General features: G+C 42.3%; 1 protein-coding gene and 1 pseudogene across 2 annotated transcripts in view; both read left to right on the forward strand.

Moving 5' to 3' along the window:
* The window catches only part of LOC139809977 (odorant receptor 13a-like), a 602,938-nt gene that overhangs the window by 425,011 nt on the left and 151,419 nt on the right, over positions 1-26,508 (forward strand). The window lies entirely within an intron of this gene.
* LOC139813597 (uncharacterized) lies at positions 1,161-13,228 on the forward strand (annotated as a pseudogene).

Raw genomic sequence — 26,508 nt, forward strand, 5'->3', positions numbered from 1 at the left:
AAGAAATAAAAAAATTAAAATTAAAAAAATTAAAAATATTTAAAAATAAAAATTTTTAATTTAAGAAATAATTAAGAAAGAGGGATGCCAAGCGGATTCTAAATTACGATTTTTGAACATAAAAGTGGCTATAACTCGGAAACGGCTCATTTCCGGACCTATGTTTGTATGAACTTTTTTGCTTGTTTTTGGGTCCCGAATCACCTCCCGATGTGGAGTAGGCGATTTTTCAGACACCCTGTATATAGCCCCGGGTTAACACAAAAAGAAATAACCTAAACGACTTTCTACTTCTTCTTCTTTAATTTTCCTGGCACCTGATTTCTGCCGAGACACAAATATCAATATCTTATGCCCCCTGGAGCGAGGTTACTTTAAAGCGTGCTACCAGTTCGCGAATATAACCTGAACGACCGCGCCGATCCACCTACGAACCATGAGCGCCGTGGGCTCGATACGGTCGCGATCAATCACGTCATTTATGACGTTTTGAACGCGACCACGACGATCGCGGTCGTTATGTGGAACAGGTTTGGAGGCGTTGCGAGCGTTGCGGTCGATAAGTGGAACGCACCTCTTAAGATTAAATCATGTTGGCATCGTAGTTGGCAGACCTGCGGAAATATAACCGAGAAAGGGCATCCCGGAACACGGCCGGAAGCCAACCAGCCTATAGGAAGGAAAACCCAAAAATAAAACCGATTTTTTTGTATTATGAGTATACCACAGAAGAAAAAGAAGGACGTACTATCCCAGGGTGACCGGAAACCCAGGGGTCGGCTGGAGAAGAGTATTGTCCCAGCCCCTCTCTCGTCGTCATCGGACGATGGGCCATCCGCCGGGTTGGAGGCGAGCCCGGCGGAGGAATTGGAAATCGCCGCCAATAAGGAATGTAAAGTGGTACTCCGGAGGATGAAAGTTCCTTCCTCCTCCGGAGAGGACAAGAGGATGTTTTCTGGTGGGGAGAGTGAAAAAGAGAGGAAACACCCGGCTAAGCGAGTGGGGCTCGACCCCTTTCTGATTCTGTCGGAGAAGGAGGAGGAATTATGGGTGGAGGAGCTTAAAGAAAAGGAGCTAATCCTCCTTCATAGAGAAACCAGGAAGGCGCTCAAGACCAGAGGAGGGTCTTTTTCCTTACGAAAAAGATAACGATGAGGGCAATGGAGGCACTCCACAAGGAGGAAAAAGGGGTCAGGCAGCTGGAGAAGAAGAAATCCACCCTCATTGAAAGGGTGAAAGCCTTCGAGGCGAGACTCGTCGCGGAAAGGAGCGGGTCTAGTGTGGAGACACGTGAGGTCTCCGCACGGACGGAGCCGGTGCCGTGGAAGGCGGTTGTCAGGAGCGTCTCCACGCAGGTGCGGACACACGCGCGCGCGAGAGGGAAAAGGTGCTCTCCACCTCCGTGGGGGAGGACTCTTCCATGGAAGTAAAGACGGCGCCACTGGTGATAACGCGCGAGGTTGCCGTACAGGTGGGGCCTCGTGCGACAAAGATGGAAACGGACGTCCCAGTTTCTGGAGCGGGCGTTCGGGGGTTTGGTGACGACTCGGGAGTCAGCTCCCGGATCGGGGCCATCGAGCGCAAGCTAGAGAGCTTTATGAAAGAGATGCGCTTCCTCATAAAGCAGGAGGATGCTCCCCCCGACAGGAGGGCTGGCAGGGGGAGCGCGATTCGGGATGGAGGGGCTCCCAAAGACCCGCCTCCCCCCCGTGCGGTTAAACTGGGGGGGTTGCGGGTTTCTGGGAGCAGGGGCGGGGCGGGGGGCAAGGAGCCCTTCCACTCCACCGGGAAAAAAGTCTGGCCGGAGTTGGCCGGCCAGTAAAAAGGTGGTGCCTGTTTCCCCCAAAAGGGCGGTCGTGGGGTTGACCGTCCCAGAGGGAGAAAAGGTCTCCTACGCGGAGGTCCTCAGGACCGCTAGGGAGAAAGTCTCCCTGGCGGAACTGGGAATCGAGGGCCTTTGCAATAGGAGGGCAGTTACCGGGGGTGAGGGGTCAAAGGAAAGGGCCGACCGGCTCCGGGAAGTGCTGGAGGAGAGAGGGGTGCGGGTCTCCAGGCCCACCAAACTTGCGGAGTTGCGAGTGGGGGGCCTGGATGACGCCGCCACCACGGAGGAAATTGCGGTTACGATCGCCTCCGTCGGGGGGGGGGGTGCTCGGCGGAGGAGGTAAGGGTGGGGTCCATCCGGAGGCCTCCATCCGTGTCGGAGTTTGCTTGGGTGCAATGCCCGGCAGACGTTGCGGCCCGGGTGGTCTGGGTGGGCTGCGCGGTGGGATGGAGTTGGGTGCAGATTGAGCCGCTCCCTACTCGCTCCCTGCGGGGCTATTGTTGCCTGGACGTAGGTCCGAGCACGATGCACCGCCCCGGTGGACATAGCGATACGTGTTATCGCTGCGGTGAGAGATCCCACCGGGCCAGCCTGTGCGACGCGGGGGCCCCAAGATGTCCGCTCTGTGTAGCATCGGCTGGGGGGGCGGGCTGCACCCGCCGTGCCGGGGGGGTGGTGGGGGACGAGAGCCGCCGGTAAGCTTGGTTAGAGGGATCCGGGCGGCGTTCCTTCTCTTCCGCTGGTCGAGGTAGAGATGGGCGGTGAGGGGTCGGGGCTTGGCCCTTCCTCTCGCCCACCCACCTGAAGTTAGACGCGGCGGGCTGGGAGGGGGGGCTCGGGCAAATTCCCCACGAGGTTTTTGCCATTGGTGCTCCTCACGGCCCGCGGGGGGGGGGGGCGTCGGGACTCGGGACTGTGTCTTGGGTTCGGGTTCCTTGCCCTCCTCGGGAGGGCGCGGCAAGGAGAGAATGATTTGTGATAACACAAGGTTTTCTTTTCTCCTTTGTCGCCTGGGGGGAAGGCGCGTGGGCGGGATTTATCACGCGTCCACTGTTGACTTAGGTCAGCACCCCCAGAGGAGGGGTGGCGGGTTGGGGTTAGTTGCCTTCAACCCGTCACAAGTAGTTTTGTCCGTTTTGGACACGGGGCTTCGGCCCCGGGAGGAAGCCCCTTCTGGGCCGACGTGGGGGGTTTGCTGATTGATATCAAATGTTTCCCGGATTCCCACTTTAAGCGTCGTGAGGGATTCGTAGAGGTTTTAACCGGTAGACCATGCATGCAGAATTGTAGGCGATGTGCATGCATGGAATCCGGCACTTTCTGCGCCTCTCCCCGGAGGCGGGAGGGGGTCTTCCCTTCGGGGCTACTGGGTAAACCTGATGGGGTTAGCTCCGGCGCCCCTGATGGGATCCCAGTAGATAAATATTTTCCTCTACGTTAAAAAAATAAAAAAAAAAGGTTAGGTAGTAGGGTATATATGGGAGTTCTAACTCATGTGATCCAAGGGGGGTGAGGGGGGTCCGCGGCGCGGGGGGTACCGCGGGGGAGAACCGCGTTTGCGTTTTCGAGCGCCGCGGGGAGGGGAGTGGAAGCGCGTTCGCGTTTTCGAGCGCCGCGGGATAAGGGAAAAGGGGGAACCGCGTTCGCGTTTTCTTTGCGCCACGGAGAAGGGGGGTCCGCATACAACGGCCGCGTCGGTCCGCGTGACGTCACACGGCGGGCTCACGCGCGCGTTGTTTCTCCCTCGCGCGCGGTCTCTCCCTCGCTCCCGTCTCTCGTTCGCGCGCGTCTTCTTGTTCGCGTTCTTTCTTTCGCCAGCATCATCTATTTCACTCTCCATTCGCCTCTTCTCACTTGCCATCTCCATCATTCGCCTATCTATTCGCGTATTCTCTGTCTCCTGCTCGCGGTTTTTCTCCATTCCTTTTCGTAGCTTGTATTCATGTCCTCTCTCAACATTATTTTATTTTTCAAATAATTCTCATTAATTTATTAAAATAAACCTGAGAACAATATCGCAGTCTAATTTTAATGACATGGAATAGGAGGAACGGTAAATGAAAAGAAAAAATAATTTAAATTTTTTTATTATATCATATATATATACTTATTTATTTATTATGTAGCGCATTATACACAATAGTATCTAAAGCGTACGCTAATAATTCGCAATCAATAATTGAATTTTTATCATAAACTTCACGCAAGATATTTGCCGCTTTAAATTTATCGATGATACATTTCCGCCGTAAAATAGTTGCAAACTGATTCATATTTACTTCATGCGTATTTTGATACAGCTTGAAATATTCATGTTTGACACATTGTTCGAGCTCGAATATGAAAAGCATAGTTGACGGTTTTATGTACAAACAAGCATTGCACGATGTCAATTTTACAACACTCACATCGCGCATTTTTACGAGTTCTATAACAGCATCTTGAATTGATACCGAAGAACCGATAGTCGACTTCAAAAGTTGTTCAATATCCATACGTCTTTTGATGAGCGCCGTCTATGTTGCATGGGGTAACACTATCTAATTTCCTCGATTATCGCCAAGAATTAATTCAACAAAGGATGTTGGTCCAACGTTAATTTCCACATCCAAATATTTGTAAGCTGTAGATGTCAAGGCAAATTTTCTTTGTAAAATACGTGGCGTATAACAAGGTTTATCAAAACTGAAAAAATACAATTATGTTTATAAAAGTTTTTTGCACAAGTATATACAAAAATTAATGGTACTTACTCATTGTGCTGTTTTATGCACGACTCGTTTCCAATCGGAACGTAATAATTCGCACCGTGAGTTTTCATTGTATCTGGAGGCTGTTTGCAGAGCAACGTACTCGAACTGTATCAAACTCTTGACGGCGCGCTAGAATCTTTGTAGACTATTTATACATACAAAATTGCAAATCTTGCAAATAGCGCCGATGTAAAACTGCTGCTGCGAGCATGCTATTTCTATTGTGGATCCGCACCCACCACCACCCCTCAATCATCAAAATCAAATGCACCTATAAAGGGACCACTCAACCTATAGGGGCCACTAAACAGAAAAAGAACATATTAAAAATAACTCTACATTACATTTTACTACACTTTGTCACACATTACCTTTCGCGTGTTAAACAAAATGAATCAAAGTGTCCCCTTGTCCCCCAAATCCAAATAGGTTCCCTAATACGATGCACAGTGGGCCAGAAGACTAAAAGAAGTGGCCAAAATACTAAAAGTGCTCCAATTACTGTCAAATTTGGTACTCGGGGTTTTTTGAAGTCGCTGATTTTGAATCCAAACTCAAAATTAAAAAATTTAAAATGGCGGATTCAAAATGGCAGATAAAAAGGCTAAAAGTGCTGCGATTGTGCTAAAGTTTGATATTGAAAATCCGAACTTAGAGTTACAAGATTGAAAGTAACGGATCCGAAATGGTAGATAAGAAATAAAAACAACTGCAATTAGCCTACGAAAATTGTAGTTTTCAGGATCTACCACGTGGAGGTTGCAGTTTGATTTCAGACCTCTTATTTCGGGGTGCTTTTTTTACGTGAGTCCCCTAGCCTCTCACAATTTTAGAATCAGAGAAACTTACGTTTTTTTAAATTTATATTTTATTTTGCTATTTAAATATTTAATTCGTCTTCTGACAATTGAAGATTATCTAAATAAATAAAAGTGTCTATAATTCCTAAATTTTCAGTTTCTTCGTCTACTTCTTCTGCATCATCTCTATTAAAATTAGAAATGTTAAAATCAGGAGCAGAGCAAGTAAATCTCTCACTTCTTGTGGGATCAATAAAAACTTTTTTTGTGAAGACGCTAATTAAGATTAATAGTGGATATTATAACATCTGACGTATCCATCACTCTATAGAATACATCTGCCAAAGTTGCTGTACGATTCATTTTTCTGCTGTGATTCTGTCTAAAGTTTTTATAATCTTTATTGCAAACTGTGGTTTGTAAATTCTTCAGTAGTTTAGAATTTAAGCCAAAACATTCTGCGAGAATCTCAGGATTTTCAAAAGCTCTTCGAGAAGTGTTACCATCATTGGTGGTTCCAGAACCTCCTGGTTTTGGTTTATCTACAATCCATCCCAATCTTTTCCAGAAAAGATTTTGAACTTCACGTTTTTGTTGAGCAAAAAGAGTTTTATTTTTATCCCCTTTAACTTGCCAGATTTTAAGATCATTTCGATACGAAATGTGAAGACAGCATTCAAAAATTCGTATCCATGCGTGCAGTGGACTTAAGCCACGTACAAGTGCTTGTACATCCGTTAAAAAGACATTAGTTTTTTTTGTTAGATAGATTATTGAACGTTCGAGGAGTTGCGTGACATATTGGACACATTTGCATGGACTTTGTATCAGTTATAATTAGGACCCGGACGTTTGAGCACGGAGACCGGGCACAAGCCGAGAACCGGGCACAAGCTGCGCGCTCGTCAAACATCGAGTCCAATCGCCGAGCGTCGGAACGGTGAGGCGAGACTCGATGGTGGGGCGAGACTCGATGGTGGGGCGAGCCTCGCGAGATCTATTACTTAAATAAGCAAAGATCGCGGAGACTGATTTTTCTATTGTTCGCGATCGCACGAGAAGGCTCTTTACTATTTCATCGAATTGCAAACATAATTAAAAGAAAGAAAATGACTTCTTTGTCATATGAATATGACAGAAATGTATATGATTTTTTTTACAGAGCCAAATCAACTTTATTGTAAAATATGTTCCACGCTCCTGTATAAAATTACTTCCTATTCCTTAAAACGGCATGAGCAAACCGATAAACATATACGTAATCTTTACCGATCGCGACTTTCGTTGGACGATTCTCCACCCACAATTTAAGGAAGAAAGTCTACATTTTTGCAAGAACTATGCGAAGCTTTTCTTGCTGCCGATATCCTAACAAAACTAACAAAACTAGAAAATCCTAAATTACACAAGTTTCTTGAAAAATGAACTCAACGAAATGTCCCGAAAGCGTCCACATTACGAAAAAATTATGTAGAACCAAATTACGTCAAAACAATGTGTAAAATTCGTAATATTGTGAACGAAGATAATATCTGATTATCGGTAGACAAAACTACAGATGCAGAAGACAGAGCTGTTGCAAATTGTATAATAGGGACCTTACATTTGGATAAACCTGGTAAAATTTTTCTTCTTAATTCTGCAGTATTGGATAAAACAAATAATGAAACTATTGTTCAATTTGTCAAAGACTCTTTAAAAGAATTGTGGCCTACTGGAACAAACAATGAGAGAGTATTACGTAATTTAATTCTACATAATTTTTTCGTAATGGGGACGCTTCCGGGACATTTCGTTGAGTTCATTTTTCAAGAAACTTGTGTAATTTAGGATTTTTTAGTTTTTTTAGCGGGATATCGGAAGCAAGGAAAACTTTGCATAGTTTTTGCAAAAATGTGGATTTTCTTCCTTAAATTGTGGGTCCATAATTTAATAAATCGTCCAACAAAAATCGCGAGTTATAATATTCAACACTTTTCCGTTTATTAAAGTCAGAAATAAAGAGAAATGAATTTTTATCGAATGTGTATCATCTACTTTAACTTCAAAGATTTGTAACTGATTTATCTGTTCCTCTATATTCTTCTTCTGACTGAGTATTACAGATTTAGATTCATTAATGTTTTAAAGCTTAACAGATCGACAAAATCTAGCCGACTGAGATGTTCTGTTATTCCATAAAATATCATTATTTTGAGTTAATAAACAAAGAGGAATCAGACTTGTAGCAAATAAGTTGGCATCACTTACGTTAGAATCAAGTTGATCAGATTTATAATTTTGTTTATATTCTGAGTGGCCTGAACTTCCATCGAACCCCCAAGAACATAATAATACAGCTTCTATTTCTGTACTATTACTACTTTCCATGCACTGAAGAATAACTTCTCTTTGTAATTTTATTAATCTCTCGGAAATATTATTTAACAATGCTTGCAATGAGACCTCAACTTCAGTTTCATGAATTGAAACTGCTTCCTTTGGTGGTCTACATTGTGCTTTTACTTCCCGAACTTTATTATAGGACGGCTAAATGTCAGCACCACATGCCTTTACCTCTAAACGCATATTCGTATATACACTTTTAGATATAGAATTATCTAATAAGAATGCTAGAGCTTCTTTAGGTGTTTTTTTAATAATTTCAGTTTCTTCTGTGTTCAACAACTTTCTAAGTTTTCTAGGTCGATCTGGACTTTCTGAAATTTTATTAATAACACTGTGCAGGTTTTTATCTCCAGAATATCTAGCTGCATAACGACATGCTTGCAGTATATTTGGTGGATTATGATAAAGACTAGCACTAATTTTCGCAGCCTCTCGTCTTTTTGATCAATCTGATTTTTCTTCGAAAGACAAAGAAGGGCGACCTGGTTTTGAATACGAAGGATATTCTTGGTTGTGATTAATAATTTTAATATTTGGAACTATAAACTCGGAATCAAGCCAACCGGAATTTTTCTTTTCGAACTTTTTTTTAATTCTACGTACTTTTTCCATTTTTTTATTGCGTTTTGTTCTAAGAGTCGAAAATGCAGCTTTTAAACGTTGCAATCCTGTTGGACAAGCATCTTCCAAGCAAATATTCAACTCTTTTAGTATGTAATATAAAGTTTCAGATACGTCCCCACCAGGAGGAATCTTTTCAAGAATCTGCCGTTTCGTTTTCGCCATAATAAATTAATAGAGGCGCAGGGGCATCAACGGGCTGTTTCCTTCACACTTCGTCTAACAGTGAGAGCCAAGACTTAAACGGGACTCGGTTTCGTGCCTAGTATTACCGGGAGCGTTGGTCTCGATTTTGCGAATCTTAAGATCTAGTTTTGTGGCCGAGATAAGGCGGGAGCGAATGAGAGCTTGCACGCCTCTATAAATTAATCAAATTAAATATATTTTTGAAATTATAAAATTGTAAACGACACTAGTGCGAACAATGTAGTGTAATTTATTGTGTAATACATTTCGTTCACTGGCGGTGCGGTGTTAGTCGGCAAGTCGGTGCAGCTTTAGATGTAGGTGATGACCTGTTTATATACGTATGTTTACGTTATATAGCAAAAGTAGCAAAAAGTAGCAGCTTTTTCTTAAAGTATATATTATACGTAACTTATACAATTTGGGATTTTCCTTCTAGAAAGTGGAATCTTGGGGAATGGTCAATCGTAAGTGAGTTGTTGTGATTAATAATACAATAAAAATGTAAAATATTATAATTTATTGTGACTTTCTTTAATTTTATATTATTTATTTTTCATTTTTGACCTTTTCTTATCATATTAGTAGACTACAAACCCATAAAATAATACATAATTTTTTAACATATGAATAATAAAAGAAAAAAGGCGAAAAATTTTAATATATTTTTTCACTTTATTATATTACAACTGGTACAAAAAATGATCCAATCAACAAAATATTCTGGTTATATCTACTTTCAACAATTCTAAATACGACAATAACTTTATTTTAGATCAATGCAAAGATTGACTTTTGGCCATATTTAGAGGTACTCTAGCCCACTGTGCGATGGTTAGGGCACCACTCCATGTAGCGGATTGCTGTTTGCGCGCAAATGTATGGCTGCTGCAGTTATACAGATCAAATCATCAAAAGTCAACGGCGATATCGTTTTCAGAAATAAACTCATAAACGTCTTGATGTACGTCATGATCCAGAAAACATTTCGGTTGTGGGCGTGGTTCAGGTAAGTATTCTTCTTTATTCCGATGGCCTTTATATATATCACCGCCATACTCATCATCTTAAGGCTTGTATTACGGTACGTAATTATCGTCAATTATGCCGCGACATGTGATAATCTGAAAGTTAATAGACCAAAACGGTGTACATTACTTGTATCAGTAATGATATGACATTTCTGCAATGCATGATGTTTAGGGCACCACTTGTTAGTGCGAGTGAGCACGTTTCGAAATCCTAGTTCTTTACCGCGAAGATTATGCACAATCGATGAACAATAACGTTTATCTGTTCTCGCGTTGTCTATATTTTTTTCACACAGTAACAACGTGCTTAAACCGTTTCAAACTCTTGAATGCGCTCTAGAATTCTTGTAGACTATTTATACATACACAAAACTGCAAACAGCGCCGACGTAAAGCTGCTGCAGTGGTACAGATTAAATCAGCATAAGACAACGGCGCGATATCGTTTTCAAGAACATAGGCCAGTCAAATTAGACAAAAAAAGGCCTTTGCTCGAAAGTGATGCGAACTTTTTTATTCTTTTTTAGGCGTGTAGGGGGTATTTAGATAAACTTATTTTTGAGTTGTCGGGGTTTTTTACCCAGAGCTTTCGAGGGGGGAGGGGAAACCAAAATTTTCGCGGTTTTTTTTGCATTTATCTTGTTTCGATTAATAGATAGCACTTTTTCGCTCGTGAGAAAGTTGTAGGGCTTGAAAAAACGAAGAAAATGAGCGGTGACTCGTTCCGATTACCCCGACAACTCAGAAATAAGCTTTTCTAAACACCCCCTACACGCCTAAAAAGGAATAAAAAAGTTCGCATTACTTTCGACCTCAATGTCTAATTTGACTGACCTAACATGTCGCAACGCGTCTCGCGATGACTTCATCGCACACGTGCAAAAAACTGCAAATTTTTCAAACTGTACCGATGTACGGCTGCTGCAATAGTACAGATTAAATCAGCATAAGTCAATGACATGATACCCTTTTTAAGGACACATCGCGATGCGTCTCGCAATAATTTCATCGCACACGTGCAAAACTGCAAATTTTGCAAATAGCGCCGATATATGGCTGCTGCAGTTATACAGATCAAATCATCAAAAGTCAACGGCGCGATATCGTTTTCAAAAGCATGTCGCGACGTGTCTCGCGACAATTTTATCGCACACGTGCAAAACTGCAAATCTTGCATTTTTCGGAAAGCGCAAATGTATGGCTGCTGCAGTTATACAGATCAAATCATCAAAAGTCAACGGCGCGATATCGTTTTCAAGAACATGTCGCGACGTGTCTCGCGGTGACTTCATCACACACGTGCAAAACTGCAAATCTTGCATTTTCGGAAAGCGCATACGTACGGATGCTGAGATCACGGTGAAATTAGATATGATAAAAAAAAACGATGCGACATTAGTGAGATATAAAATAACAAATTTGAGGGTACGCTCAGTAGTCGAGGATTGGAAGTCGGTACATCAAATTCTATGTAAAGTAAAATGTATATTGCACCTCTCGAAGAAATGGAAGTTGAAGTCAATGAAGAAGTGAAAGTTGAAGTCTGTTTAAGATCGCAACAATTAGCATCGCGAAGAAGTCGCGTTCGGCTGCATGTCAGCACATGCACGCTTGCAATAAATTAATATTCGCGTAAAATGTCGCATAAGAGTTGTCACGGGAATATTCGGTATAGCATGGATCTTTTGAGATTAGCATTCTAGAAACTTTAATATTGTTATTGATAATAAAGTCAAACAACAACGCTAGAACAAAGGAACGATCCATGTTATACACAAAGCACGCGAAAACAGGTGACGACCCCGGCGGGTCGTCACGTGAAACCGGTGACGTCAGCACCATGACGCAGGGCTCCGATGGCCAATCACTCTCCCGAAATTCTGGGAAATCTGTAGGGAGGGAGTTCCGCCTCGGAGGTGTTAAAAGGACCGCCGCTGCGCCGCGGAACCGATTTCGCTCGCAAATCATCCGCCTAGTATTCCGATACGCTTATACACCGCTTCGTACTGCTTCGCGCCTTGCAATCCGCACTTGCTTTCGCACCCGCGATTCGCTTTGCTTCGCTGATAGCTTCAGTGCGCGCTGTCTCACACGGTTTCTGTAAATACGTGTATATACTTAGACATTAAAAAAGACCTTGTTTTTTGTACTCTATTTTTGGACTTGCTGTTTTTTTGTGGTCGTCTTCTACCTCGCGCTTTCTCGCGCTACCGCGCGCTCTCGAACAAAGTCAATGAAAAAGAAGAAATGTCTGATAAAGATGCAAGTCTTTCGGATTATTCTTGTTACGACAGCGAAAGGTTTGAAGATGTTATAGAAAAAATTTTTCGAGTTTTAAACCAAGCTGAAGTTAATATTTAGGATAATTTAAAAAAAATGTGCTGTATATATTTCTATTACACTCCCGGCCATGCAAAGTTTTGCTCGTGTATCGTAAAAATAAGCGGATTATTTTCAAGGCTTTGCGCTGTTCAAAAACATGACACCCGTCCATATATACTTATCAATGGTCTATTTTGTTCGGAATGTAAAGATCCGTTGTATCAAATAATGCCCTGTAATCTGTGTCCTATTTGCACTATTTGAAATGATGTAAAGATATTTGTGATTGAAAGTGCTACGTCGACGTTACAAACGGATTAAACAAATATATTTCAAAGTGGTTTTGTGAAGTTGAGGACATTGCAATGGAGCTAGAGTTGTTTGAACAATTTGCTCGATTGAATTCACTACGTGGAAGAATTTACTGCGTGGGAGCAACGATGTGACGAGTTTATCGAATCGTTGGAAGAACAAAGCCGAATTAAACGACTTCGATTATCGATCAGTCATTGATCGCTTGTATCGCACGAATCGAAGATCTGAAGATCTGAAAAATTCGGTACGTCAACGTTTCGTGCATGTAGGTGCCGGATACAGTGCAAGTGAGACAGGACTCAGATGACGCGAGATAAATACGGCTTTTGAAAGTCGTATACTGACTGGTGCGGTAATAAATTCCAAAAACATCGAACCTTGTCAATTTCTCAAAGATGCGAGAGACATTGTACTCGATCGTGTGCGGAACGTCATGCAACGACATGACAATGTAAAGATAAACACTATGTTTAATGGTGAATTTGTTGCGGGTGACAAACGCGTAAACAAAAGTATCGCTACGAGAAACTATGAACTTTTTCGTACATCCGATCTGCGCAAGTGGTACAAGCAACACTTATCAAACCTACCCTAGCATCGCTGGAAGAATTCCAGGAACGTGATAGCGGATGGGCGTTGTCGCATATACTCAATTTGACAATAAACGTGAACAAATGCAATCCATTGCACGCGGGGTGTTTTGTAGAAATACCGCGAGAAATTAAAATGAAGAAAGCGGTGATCAACGTGCGATCAATGGACAATGGATGTTTCGCATGGTCAGTGGTGGCTGCTCTGCATCCAGCCGAAAGAAATGCAGAACGGGAATCGTCGTGTCCTCATTACACGTTGGTGCTAAATTTTACAGACATTGAATTTCTAATGACATTGAATCAAATTAAAAAGTTTGAAAATCTCAACGATATATCAATCAATGTGTACAGTTGTACAGCATCGAGAAAAACAAGGAACTTGCAATCTTACTAATACGGCTTACTAACCGAAAGATGGACGAACATGTAAATCTGCTGTACGTGCATGACGACAACGTGGAACATTTTGCATGGATCAAGGACCTATCCCGCATCGTGAGCTCGCAATTAAGCAGGCACTATGGTCGGAAATACTTTTGCGATCGGTAAGTATACACCTAAATAAATAATAAAAATAATTCTTACGTGAAAAATATATAAAAAATTTTATTATTTACATATGTTCGCACTACTTCAGCTCCAGCGAGAAATTGAAAGCTCATACCGTCGACTGTCGGGAGATGAACGACTGCGCGGTCATGTTACCGAGTGATAACGACAAGTGGTTGGCCTTTAAGAATTACAACAGGAAGGAACGAGTTCCGTTTCTCGTATACGCCGACCTGGAATGTACCCTGGAGAAGATGGAAGCGGATCCGGAAACGTCCATCCAGGTACACGTATCAACATCATCGCGTGTTTAGCATAGGGTACTATGTGCGTTGCTCATACGACGAGTCGTTATCTATGTATCGGTTTCGTCGCGATAAGGATTGCGTCCCGTGGTTCGCCGAGGAGCTAAGACGTTTAGCTCACGACGTAAAGACCATTTTGTCCACTAATGTACCCATGGCAAATTTCACGCAAGACGAGTGGGAAAAGTTTAACAGCGCAACGCACTGTCACGTGTGCAAAAAACCGTTCGAGCCAGACGATGTGCGGGTACGCGATCATTGTCATTTGACCGGTCGATACAGAGGTCCCGCGCATTCAAATTGCAACTTAAATTACAAAGATTCGCATTGCATTCCCATAGTTTTCCACAATTTATCGAGCTACGACGCACATTTTGTTCAATTTTCATTGACAGGTGACACCGTATCCGAGAGTGATTACGCGCACGCCGTCAACGTCTGGCAGCGGTTCTCCATTCGCACGCTCGGTGACTACAGCGATTTATATCTCAAAACCGATATCTTGTTGTTGGCTGATATCTTTGAAAATTTTCGCGATAGCTGCGTCGCGAGTATAGACTCGATCTGGCGTATTATTGCACTCTACCGGGTTTTACGTGGGACGCTATGTTGAAGCATACGCGTATCAATCAGATTCGCGAAGCGACATAAAATTACGGTTTATTGATTCGTATAAATTTCTGAGTAGCAGTCTCGATAAATTAGCATCTTTTCTATGCAGAGATAAGTTAAAAATTGTACGTTCTCAATTTTCACAATTATCGATCGAGGATTTTGATTTTTTGAAAAGGTGTCTTTCCGTACGAATACGTGGATTGCGTGGACAAGCTGCAGGACACGTGTTTACCACCGCGCGTATCGTTTTACAGTTCCTTGACCGGTGACACTGTATCCGAGAGCGATTACGAGCACGCCGTGAACGTCTGGCGACGGTTCTCCGTTCAAATCTTGGGCGAATACAGCGATCTGTATCTAAAAACCGATGTTTTTAGTCTAAGAGCTGGCTACAGAGAAGGCGACATGCCTCGGTGCACGAAATATCTTACCTGGAAAAGGTTCGATTGCTGTCGGCAAAGCGAAACCCCGATCGTCAGAAGGCGCGCTGGAAGCTAAGTAGGTGGGCCGCCCGCCTAAACGTGTAAATTTTCCGACTAACAAACTGTCGATTGGCACGGCTGAAAATTTACATAGGTATCGAAGAGTAAGAAAAAACAGGGAAAAAATTGTCAGAAAAGTAAGTAGAAGCTAAAGGGTTGTCAGAAGCTGCCAAAGTTGCGAAAAATTTCGGCTTTACATGTTAAGCAAAACTTCTGACAATTTGCATTTGTATTTTTTACGTATAGAATAAACTAAGTGCAAAGTGTCAGAAGGCAAAGTGGAAGCGATCGTGAGAAAATCGGGTGCAAAGTGCGAGAGCGTCTTTCGGCGCGCGGCGCAGCGCCCAGTGGATCGCTTTTCTCTTGATTTTCACACCGTACATATTTCATAGCACTTCTGACAATTTATCTGAATATGCATAAAGGACTAAAGGAACTATTATTAAAATGTCAGAAGTCAATAGAGAAGAATTAATAAATTTAATTTTGCTTCCTCATAGAGGAAGCTTTGTGATGGTAAAAAAATTTTTTTTCGAGATTTTAAAGGAAATAGGTTTAGAATGTTCCAAAATGTCGAGAAATCATATTAGTAGAAAATGTCCGGAAGTATGTATGTGTGTGTGTGCGTACGGATTTTTGTACACTTATCTACTTCTACAATTTTTTAGATACCGGGTTGAAGTTTTGCACACCAAATAGAGTATCATAGAAAATATGTCCTCCTCTAATTTTATTAAAATCCGTCGACCGGTATGGATTTTAAGGAGATTTTTATTTTTCAGAAAAGCGTATTTTACTCTGTAGCTTTCTCAATATTTGAGATACCGATCTATTTCTAATTCTATTATATTTTTCAGTTTTTTTTCCCATTTTTTTCCCAAAAAACTGGTTCCCATTTAGGAGAGACATTTTGACTGGGAACCAGTTTTTTCTACCCCTATTTCATGTACAATTCTTTAAAATTTGGTTAATCAGTTCTTGAGTTATAGAAATTTCAGTAAACTTGACTGTTTTTTTTAACAGAAATTGGTAACTCCTTTATTATTAACAATTTTTATTAATTCTATTATATTCTTCAGTCTTTTCTACCCCTATTTCTACCCCTACCTCTCTCTCTCTCTGCGTAAGTAACGTTGTGTGTTTGTTCTCTTTGCTCCTGCTTTAAGTGAATATATTTTCTGCCGTGAGTTGCTTTCGGGCTATTTTGTTGTAGGTACTTAGCATGTTTTTACTGCTCGTTACGCACAACTATTATCTCTTTTGTGCTTGCTGCTGAATTTAGAACATTTCTGTTGCGAATATCATTGCATCGGTCTAACCTAACTACTGGATATTCCTTTGGAAGACGCTTATCTCAGCTGCGCATGCGCCTGTAGTTGCTGATTTATTATCTTTACGCTGCTTTCCGAGCATATGATATCGAGAAGACTGTTGATTGGCTGCCCTGTGTCTATCGCTGCGACATACTGTGTGATCTATGCAGCGCGGTGCTTGCGGATTGAGGTGAACCGTCTTTTACTTAGATCTCTGATTGGCTGCCGTGTGTTACCTGAGTGATTGCCGATTGGCTGATGCATGATTTTGTGACGAGTGACGCCTATCGTATCTCATTGCGTGCTGTCTGGGTCACTGCTGATTGGCTACAGTGTGTCGCGCCGTGCTTGCGGATCTATACAACTTTGATCTATAAAACTTCGAACTAGAAATCATCTCTTGCTGCTTATACAGCTTCCCTGACCGACGGGAATGCAGCGTGCGTGCATTAGGTGCAAAAAGCCAATCGCGACCATATCGATTGAGTGTGAGTGCGGGAAGGCGTTTCATCCAGGCTGTATTAAGCCTTACTCTCTTAACAGGCACGCAGAGATTTGCTGCAGATCACTGTCTGCTTCAGTACCTCTTACACCTCTTAACCACATTATAGCCTTGTCAGAGAACCCAACCTCTTTCAGCTTTAAATAAAGTAGAGGATGTGGGACAGTGTCGAATGCCTTGCTGAAGTCGAAGAGTATCATTATGGTTATATGTCCATTATCAATCGCGCGCCTGATATCGTCACAGACCCTCAGGAGAGCAGACTGAGGGTTGTGACCCAAACGGTAAGCAGACTGTCTGGGATTTAACAGATCGAATTCGTCTAGATATTGTGTGATCTGCAGGGCAACAATTTTCTCGAAAATTTTCGACAGTTCAGGCAAATTTGCTATTGGTCTCGTGTCAGACAAAGACTGTGGGTTTCGAATTTTCGAATGTGGGCGAATTAGTGCCCGCTTCCATTTTAACGGGAACGTGGAAGTCTCTAACGATCGGTTGAACAGCGCCGTAAGCACTGAAGAAATCACTGGCCAAGCAATACGTAGAATAAACAACGGAATGCCGTCCGAACCTGACGCATACGAGTGTAGAGGTGCAGTCATTAGAAGCCTATACACATCGCACGGAAGCACGGCAGAGAATTTGAACTGCGGTCGTAATGTTGGTCGAGGAATCTGGGCCATGGCGGCGACACATTCTGCCCGTGAGCATGGCAGCTGAGCCCTAGAGACTGACGCAAAGTATACATTCAGCTGATCAGGTGTAAAAAAGTGTAGTGGAGAGACTTGTGTCTGCTTTACCAGACCTAGTCGCGCGAGTTCTCTCCATAGCTTAGCTGAGTCGGTGATTCTGACAAGCGAATTAAAGTGGAATTCACTCTTGGCCAGCTTGATATCAACGTTAAGTTGATTCCTAAAGTGTCTGTAGGCAGAGTAGTCCAGTAAACAGTCCGATCGCTTAGCCTGTTTGTACATTTTATTTCGGGTGTTCAGACGTGTTTTGAGATCATCAGAAAGCCACCGCGCCGGTGGCCTCCGCACCACAATCACACGCGCAGGGGCATGAACATCGAGTGCATCAGTCATGGCATCCGACAACGCACTGCAGAGACCATCGACACAGTGATCTCCATCCGCATCGGTGATGGCTTGAACACGCTCAAGGTACCTAGGACTGTTCATAATAGACCTGAGGCAATCACGGAACTCATCAGCATCAATATCTCTAAAGTTCTTCTAATAGAGCGTTTGGAATCAAACTCAATGCCAAGTGAGAGCCTCACCTCTATCAGATCATGACCGGCAATAAACGGACTATCAGACTTGGTCAGTTTTAGGATCTTGTCACTATCATCCACAGCCAACACATCAAACCATGAGTCAGCCGTGGCTGTATGATACGTTGCTCCGGTATTTACAATGTTCATCGAAGTGCTGGACATTAGGTCACGCAAGCAGTTGGCCTCGAAATTGGTCGGCAAGAGGTTGCAGTTCAAGTTACCACCGATTATGATATTTTTATACATATGTGAAGCACTCGTCAGTGTGTCAAAGAATTCATGTGGGAGAATGCTTTTGGGTCTTCTATAGACCGATGCGAACAGTACCGACTCGTCGCTGGGCAGACGAATCTCAACAATCAAATATTCAGGAGAGTTAAAGTCAACTCTTGGAGAAACAGCGACAATCTTAGCCTTCAATGAGTCGTGAATGAAGCAGGCAACGCCTCCACCTCGCCTACCCTCGCGATCATGACGAATCAAGAAATAGCCATCCAAGGCCACAAGTGCATCGGAAACTTCAGAGTGCAGCCAGGTTTTAGATACCAAGATGACATGAAAAAAGTTGGTAGCAAAATGCATTCTGATAAAATCAATGTGTCCTCTGAGGGAATTGGCATTGAATTGCGCCACACAAAACTGAGACAATTTCACGAGTGATACTTTACGATTAGCAGAAGGCATCATGTGGTGATGTCGGGCCGGTCAAAGTAATTTGGCCAGGTCCGACTCGGAATCAACATTAATCGTGGGCTTGCCGTCTGAGAGTCTTATACATACTCTTTCACGCTTTATCCACACGTACTTGTAGGATTTTTCCTTTGCAACACGCCTGGTCGAGTTTAATAGATCGTATGTGGCCTTGGGTAGCATTTCGTTTACATAAATTTTGCGATCCGAGTCGTTTCCGCATACATCACTCTGTTTGAGTACTCGCCTAGTACGCATCTTAGACATTACCTCATCACGGACAGCGCATGCTGTCAGTGTAACAGCAATCGAGCTAGTCTCGGCCGCACGCGAAGAACGATCCCAATCTGCAGCCGGAAGTGCCTTCCGAACCATAGGTCTCACGTTTATGACATGACACATGAGATTTTTAATGTTAAGGGCCGCGAACACGTTATGTACTAACTCCACAGGTGTAACCGGTAGCACAGCAGGCACACCTGAGATGACCAGCCCATTGTTTACTTGCTCATTAGCAATAGGGACAGTCGGTGCAGACTTCAGTTCCCTGAGCTCTACAACCTCTGCCAATGCAGAGACTGTTTGCTCAAGCGTAACTATACGTTTACTGTTTTCCAACACCATATCAGCAATGCGCCCAAGATTGTTAAGCTTATCCGTTATCTCTCGATTGGTCCGCTGCTGACTGTCAATGAAAGCCCCCAATCTGTCACCCAGTCTTTGCAAAAGCTCGTTTGTCTTGGCTTGTGAGTTCAATTGAGTGCCGGAGTCGCTAGAAGAAGCCATATCCGCAAAGTCAAAAGATTGCGCGCTCTTTTGACTGTTAAAACTAAATGTCCGCGCAATATTTTCCCCTTCAGGCTTACCTTACAGGCCGATCTCAGGCAGTGGTAGATGATGTTGGAAACATGTCAGAGTGGCTGTTCACATCATCTGGAGTACCGCAGGGCTCTGTGCTCGGTCCTCCGTTGTTTTCCTTATATATCAACGATATAGCGCGTGCTTTGCTATACACCTATCATATGCTTTTGCTGATGACGTTCAGGCTTATCTCTCATGTCCACCGGCCGACATAAATCGTGGTCTTGAATTGATTACTAGAAATGCCAAGGCCATTTATGACTATGCTGGTGTAAACGGTCTAAAGCTCAATCCGAACAAATCTAAGATCATTATATTTGGTAGTCGAGCTCACATTGGAACCATCGATCTAAAACCTTTTACAGCCTGTAGTGGTAAACAACACGCCAATACCTTTTGTGAGTGAAGTTAGGAACTTGGTGTCATCCTTACGTCAGATCTTTCTTGGAAGAAGCATGTCATCCACGTCTCTCAAAAGGTCCATTACGCACTGTATAGTCTCAAATTCAACAGAAATTCTCTCTCGATTGAGCTTAAGATAAAACTAGTTGTTACCCTAATATTGCTTCACATTGATTATTGCTGTCTAGTTTATCATAGCATGACCGACGAGTTAAATATTAAATTACAGAGACTAGTAAATTGCAGTATTCGATTCATATATAATCTCAGGCGTGATGAGCACATAACACCGTACTGGCGTAAATTGGGATGGCTTCGTGTCGAAAATAGGAGACTATTTCATGGGCTGCCAGATGTATCGGATCTTTCATATGCGATCACCTTCTTACCTTCGTGAGCTTTTCACCGTACCTGACTCACTGCTGAGAAGATCCGAGCGTCTGGCTGCCTTTACTCAGGCCTTCCACATCCTGCCCATAAAACAGTAACATACAAGAACTCATTTCATATCTCCGCAATTTATTTCTGGCACTCGCTCCCTGACAGTATAACATCTGCATCGTCGTTAGTATCATTTAAGAGTCTTCTTTAATCCAGGTAATATCTGAATCTGACTGAACGTATCTACTTGCTGTTCTCTTTTTATTTTTGTATCGAGGTCAGGTTAGATGTTAAGTGGGCGGTTGGTGGACTGACTCTAGGTACGTTAGCCGTAAGTAGTTTACTGTTATAGTGCGTTAGTTATATAAGTGCGTTAGTCTTAAGTTGTTTACTTGTACAGTTCTATACATTTTGGTTGCTTTACATCGTATTGGGAAATGTTATCTCGATCGATTTATTAATTTCATGTATGTCATACTGTATTGAGCAAATCTTATGTTACTTTGGCTTCCTACGTTATATGCTTGTGGCGGTCTAATTCAATATTGAGTGAGAGCACTTGTATCTTATCTTGTTATATCTTTATTGTTGTATCTGCAATAATTCTGTAAATGTTATATTACTTTTTGCCCTTTAGCCTTTGCTTGGGCATAATAAATTTTATCTATCTATCTATCTATTTCATATATAATTCTTTAAAATTTGGTTAATTAAGCGATAATTCTTTAAAATTTCTGTTAAAAAAAACAGTCAAGTTTACTGAAATTTCTATAACTGAAAAACTGATTAACCAAATTTTAAAGAATTGTATATGAAATAGGGATAGAAAAATTAAAAATAGATCGATATCTCAAATATTGAGAAAGCTACAGCGTAAAATACGCTTTTCTGAAAAATGAAAATCTCCTTAAAATCCATACCGGTCGACGGATTTTAATAAAATTAGAGGAGGACATACTTTTTATGATACTCTATTTGGTGTGCAAAACTTCAACCCGGTATCTAAAAAATTGTAGAAGTAGATAAGTGTACAAAAATCCGTACGCACACACACACACACACACTCACATACATACATACTTCTGGACATTTCCTACTAATATGATTTCTCAACATTTTGGAACATTCTAAACCTATTTCCTTCAAAATCTCAAAAAAAAATTTTTTTTACCATCACAAAGCTTCCTCTATGAGGAAACAAAATTAAATTTATTAATTCTTCTTAATTGACTTCTGACATTTTAATAAAAAATCATGCGTGTGGTCGCCACGCGCGTTAGAAGTGAAACTTCTGAAGGCAAGGCTTTGCCATAACTTTTCTGAAATTAATACAAAAACAATGCAACGGAATTAGTCACTCCAAGCCGCCCGCAACTCGAAAATATAGTGTTACTAGCTGGTTACCCGGGCTTCGCCCGGGAGTCGTTTTTCTTCAAACGACTTCATTTGTATTTCAATATCCTTAATCGAAAAAAATTTCTTTATTAGACAATAGCTTATCAAGCAAAAATCAATTAAATAATTAATGTTTTTACTAAAATAATTTCTACTAATTGTAGATATTTATTTCCATTTTGTTCTATCGGTTAGTTAATTCTTCTACGGAACTTTTGCAAATTTTAAGATCCTGCTTTTTTTTTGTTGGAAAAGGAAAATGTTACGCATACCCTAAGGCCGGTCCCCAGGGTTATGCCGCACTTATTCACCGACTAAAAACCGCCTCCCCCGGCCCCCAACCCCACCGCTTTTAAATCAGCCACCCGACACACTTTTTATGTTTATGTCAGGAATTACATCAGAATCAAAACATTTCCTACAAAACATTCGGTCAATTATTTACCGATAAATTGAAAAAATTTCGGATACCGGTTCCCAAAAAAATCGGTAACGAAAAACTATACACTCTATAACACTCCCCAAAAAATTCTACCCTTATTTTATACTTTCATCGGTCAATTATTTTCCAAAAAATTGGAAAAATTTCTGATACCGGTTTCCCAAAAGATCAATAACAAAAAATTATACACTTTATGGTACTCCTCGACAAATTCTACCCCTGATTCATATACAATTCTTTAAAATTCGGTTAATTATTTCCCGAAAAATTGGAAAAATTTCGGATACCGGTTCCCAAAAAGATCGGTAACGAAAAACTATGCACTCTATAACACTCCCCGGAAAATTCTACCCCTATTTTATATACTTTTGGTAAAAATTCGGTCGAATAGTTTGAGAGTGTATAAAGAACATACATACATACAGACATTCTATTTTATATATATAGATAGATACGCAGTTCTCACTATATCCGTCTTGCCAGTGCCGTACGCCTGATCGATTTTTCGTGACGCGTTTTCGAGTCGCAAAATCGAATTTACTTACCGATCCAAAAGGAGTTTTACTTTGTACGCCTATTGGTCGAATTTTCGTTACACTTCCCGTGTCGCACAATCGAACTTACTACCGTGCCAGAAGAAGAACCGTCTCGCCAACGCCGTACGCCTATTGGTCGAATTTTCGTCACATTTTCGTGTCGCACAATCGAACTTACTACCGTACCAAAGAAGTTTCATTTTGTACGCCTATTGGTCGAATTTTCGTTACATTTTTCGTGTCGCACAATCGAACTTACTACCGTACCAAAGAAGTTTCATTTCGTACGCCTATTGGTCGAATTTTCGTTACACTTTCCGTGTCGCACAATCGAATTTACTACCGTACCAAAGAAGTTTCATTTGGTACGCCTATTGGTCGAATTTTCGTTACACTTTCCGTGTCGCATAATCGAACTTACTACCGTGCCAGAAGAAGAACCATCTCGCCAACGCCGTACGCCTATTGGTCAAATTTTCGTTACACTATTTGTGTCGCACAATCGAACTTACTACCGTACCAAAGAAGTTTCACTTCCGTTACACTTTTTCGTGTCGCGAATCGAATTCACTACCGTGCCTAAAGAAGTTTCACTTCAATAGTTTCTTTAGTCTTTTATGAATATTCAGATAAATTGTCAGAAGTGCTATGAAATATGTACAGTGTAAAAATCAAGAGAAAAGCGATCGGTCCACTGGGCGCTGCGCCGCGCGCCGAAAGACGCTCTCGCACTTTGCACCCGATTTTTTCACGATCGCTTCCACTTTGCCTTCTGACACTTTGCACTTAGTTTATTCTATACGTAAACAATACAAATGCAAATTGTCAGAAGTTTTGCTTAACATGTAAATTTGCCGAAATTTTTCGCAACTTTGGCAGCTTCTGACAACCCTTTAGCTTCTACTTACTCTTCTGACAATTTTTTCCCTGCTTTTTCTCATACTTTTCGATGCCTATATAAATTTTCAGCCGTGCCAATCGACGTTTTTTAGTCGGAAAATTTACACGTTTAGGCGGGCGGCCCACCCACTTAGCTTCCAGCGCGCCTTCTGACGATCGGGCTTTTGCTTTGCCGGCAGCAATCGAACCTTTTCCAGGTAAGATATTTCGTTTCCGAGGCATGTCGCCTTCTCTGTAGCCAGCTCTCCGTCTATTTGTTATTGGCTGACGTTTTTAAAATTTTCTACGACAGTTGTATCGCGAGTTACGGACTTAATCCTGCGTACTATATTTTGCCAGGTTTTACATGGGACGCCATGTTGAAGCATACTCGCGTAAATTTCGAACTGCTCACCAACATTGACATGGTCATGTTTATCGAACGCGGTATACGCGGCGGTTTGAGTCAATGTTCAAACAGATACGCGCTGGCCAACAACAAATACATGCAGTCGTACGATCCATCGAAACCGCCGTCCTACCTGATGTATTTCAATGTAAACAACTTGTACAGCTGGGCAATGTGTCAACCATTGCCTTACGCAGATTTTCAATGGGTCGACGACGTAACCGATTTTAATGTTATGGATGTCGTGTTGGATTCCATGATAGGCTACATTCTCGAAGTCGACTTGGAGTATTCACAATATCTTCACAACGCGCACACTGACCTACTATTCTGTCCGACGCGCAATAAACCACCCGGTAAACGGCAGGACAAGCTCCTTGCAACATTATACGATAAAAAACGTTATGTCATACATTATCGCAACCTGCAGCAGTGTACTCATCACGGGCTCCGTATAGCAAAGATTCACCGCGTATTAAAATTCGCGCAATCTCCATGGCTTTGCGATTATATAAAACTCAATACCTCCCCCCTTTTGCGCAAAACTTTTTTAACGAGATACACGTAAGGATTAGCAACGCGATGTAACTCGTATTCGTAGAATCCACGGCGACAGGTTTTCCGCAGGAATCTTCCAATAAGGACAGCGAGATGACAAGCTCAGCGCAGAGGGCAGCACTGAAATTGGGGACATGTCATATGTTTACGTTTAATGAGTAGAGTTTGGAGGTTTGGAGAATTTTTTAACATGTCGGGGGAATGTGTGTGGCATATGGATGTAAAAATAAGGGAGGGCATCGGTTCCCGAGGGACAAGATGATGAAAAAACGGTGAATCACTGCTATAAAAAATAAGGGAGAGCATCGGTTTCCGAGGGACAAGAATGACAAGATGATAAAAAATAAACGGTGGATCATCACTGCTATAAAACGCGAGGATTTATGTTCGAATACAAATTCGCGACTAAACATATGTTTCATTATAGATGTCTATTAATTTTATTGTAAACTCACTACTTTTAAAGCCGGTGGTAATATAATCCTCAGGTCTAAAATTTGTGCACAGCGAATTTGTATTCGGAATTCGGACATAAACGCGATTTATGTTTAGTCGCGAATTTGTATTCGAACATAAATCCTCGCGTTTTATAGCAGTGATGATCCACCGTTTATTTTTCATCATCTTGTCATTCTTGTCCCTCGGGAACCGATGCTCTCCCTTATTTTTACATCCATATGCCACATACATTCCCGGCATGTTAAAAAATTCCGAAATATTCACGTTTATGTACATGTAAAATATTTTCTCGTTAACGATATGCTCGGTACTCAGTGACAGCTCGGTGCGTCTCCAACTTTGCTAGCGCCCCTAGCGGCTAAGAGTGGCGCTCGCCGTCCCCATAGATATGTCACGGGATTAGTTATGTGCATTTTGACGATTTTAAACACCTCCGTAGTCCAATTTGGCGTGTATCCTTTCTCGAAGATTGTCTTGAATTTACTCACGCGTACCGAGTCGCCCACTTTGAATCGCGCGGGAGCAACGATCTTTACGTGACTGTACACCGTTGTTTCGGCGATCGCAGGGGTAACATCGATGGGTCGCGTGCCGATAGTTCGATGCTTCCGCGCGTTGTAATCCGATACGACACCCGGCAGCGAGTCGATCCATTTGTAATTTTCATTGCGCGTAAACATTTTCCACATGTCATTCTTGAGCGTGCAATTAAATTGTTCGACGACCGATCCCTTCATTACGGAATAGGTCGAACAGTGATTGATATTATGTTTCTTCAAGAGTTTCTGTACGTTGGCGTTGTAAAACTCTTTCTCCTTGTCAGTCTGCAGATTTTTCGGACGTCTTCCGCCGTCTCGAATTATTTTTGCAATCGCCGTAGTAACCTTGGTTCCGCTCTTGGCCTTGAGCGGTACAATCTCGCAGAACGACACGTCGCCGACAATGTACTCGCCGCAAAAGCGCGAAAACGTGTCACCGCGAAAGATTTGACTCTCAGAAAGAGAGAGAGCTGCAGCTACAGCCGTCTGAGCGGCCATAAAGGCTAAGACAAAACTCGGTATAGGTTTGAAAATAAAGAAAAAAAAAATACAAGCGAATATTTCCGGTAGCAAAACACGGCGGTATCTTGCCGATCCTGCCGTTGTTGGGGGTTCTCGGTTCGTTGGTCGGTGGAGCGGCGGGAGTCGCAAAGGCCGTGAACGATAACAAAGCCGCGCGGCGTCAGCTGGAAGAGATGCAACGTCACAATCGCGCCATGGAAGGTCACGGACTTTATCACGCTCCGTACAAATGCGGACGGGGAGTCTCGAAAAAACAAACTTTGAGGAGACGCTAAAAATCCCCAAGAGTGTAACTACCAACGTACAACTGTAAAAACTGGCAAAACGTATGCGCATTACATATTTTAGAAGTATTTTCATGCGCGACTCGTTACCGATCGGTGATATACGTCGAAACGAAAGTGGCATCGTGAATTTGGATATTGCTGAGGGACTGGTTACTCACTGGTGGCGTACGCAAAGAGGGGAAATCGTGTCATATATTTCGACAGATTTGGTAATCTTCGACCACCGAGAGAATTGGCGCAGTATCTGAAGAATAATGTGACCAAGATAG

The sequence above is a fragment of the Temnothorax longispinosus genome, chromosome 1 (assembly GCF_030848805.1).
Source record: "Temnothorax longispinosus isolate EJ_2023e chromosome 1, Tlon_JGU_v1, whole genome shotgun sequence".
NCBI lineage: Eukaryota > Metazoa > Arthropoda > Insecta > Hymenoptera > Formicidae > Temnothorax > Temnothorax longispinosus.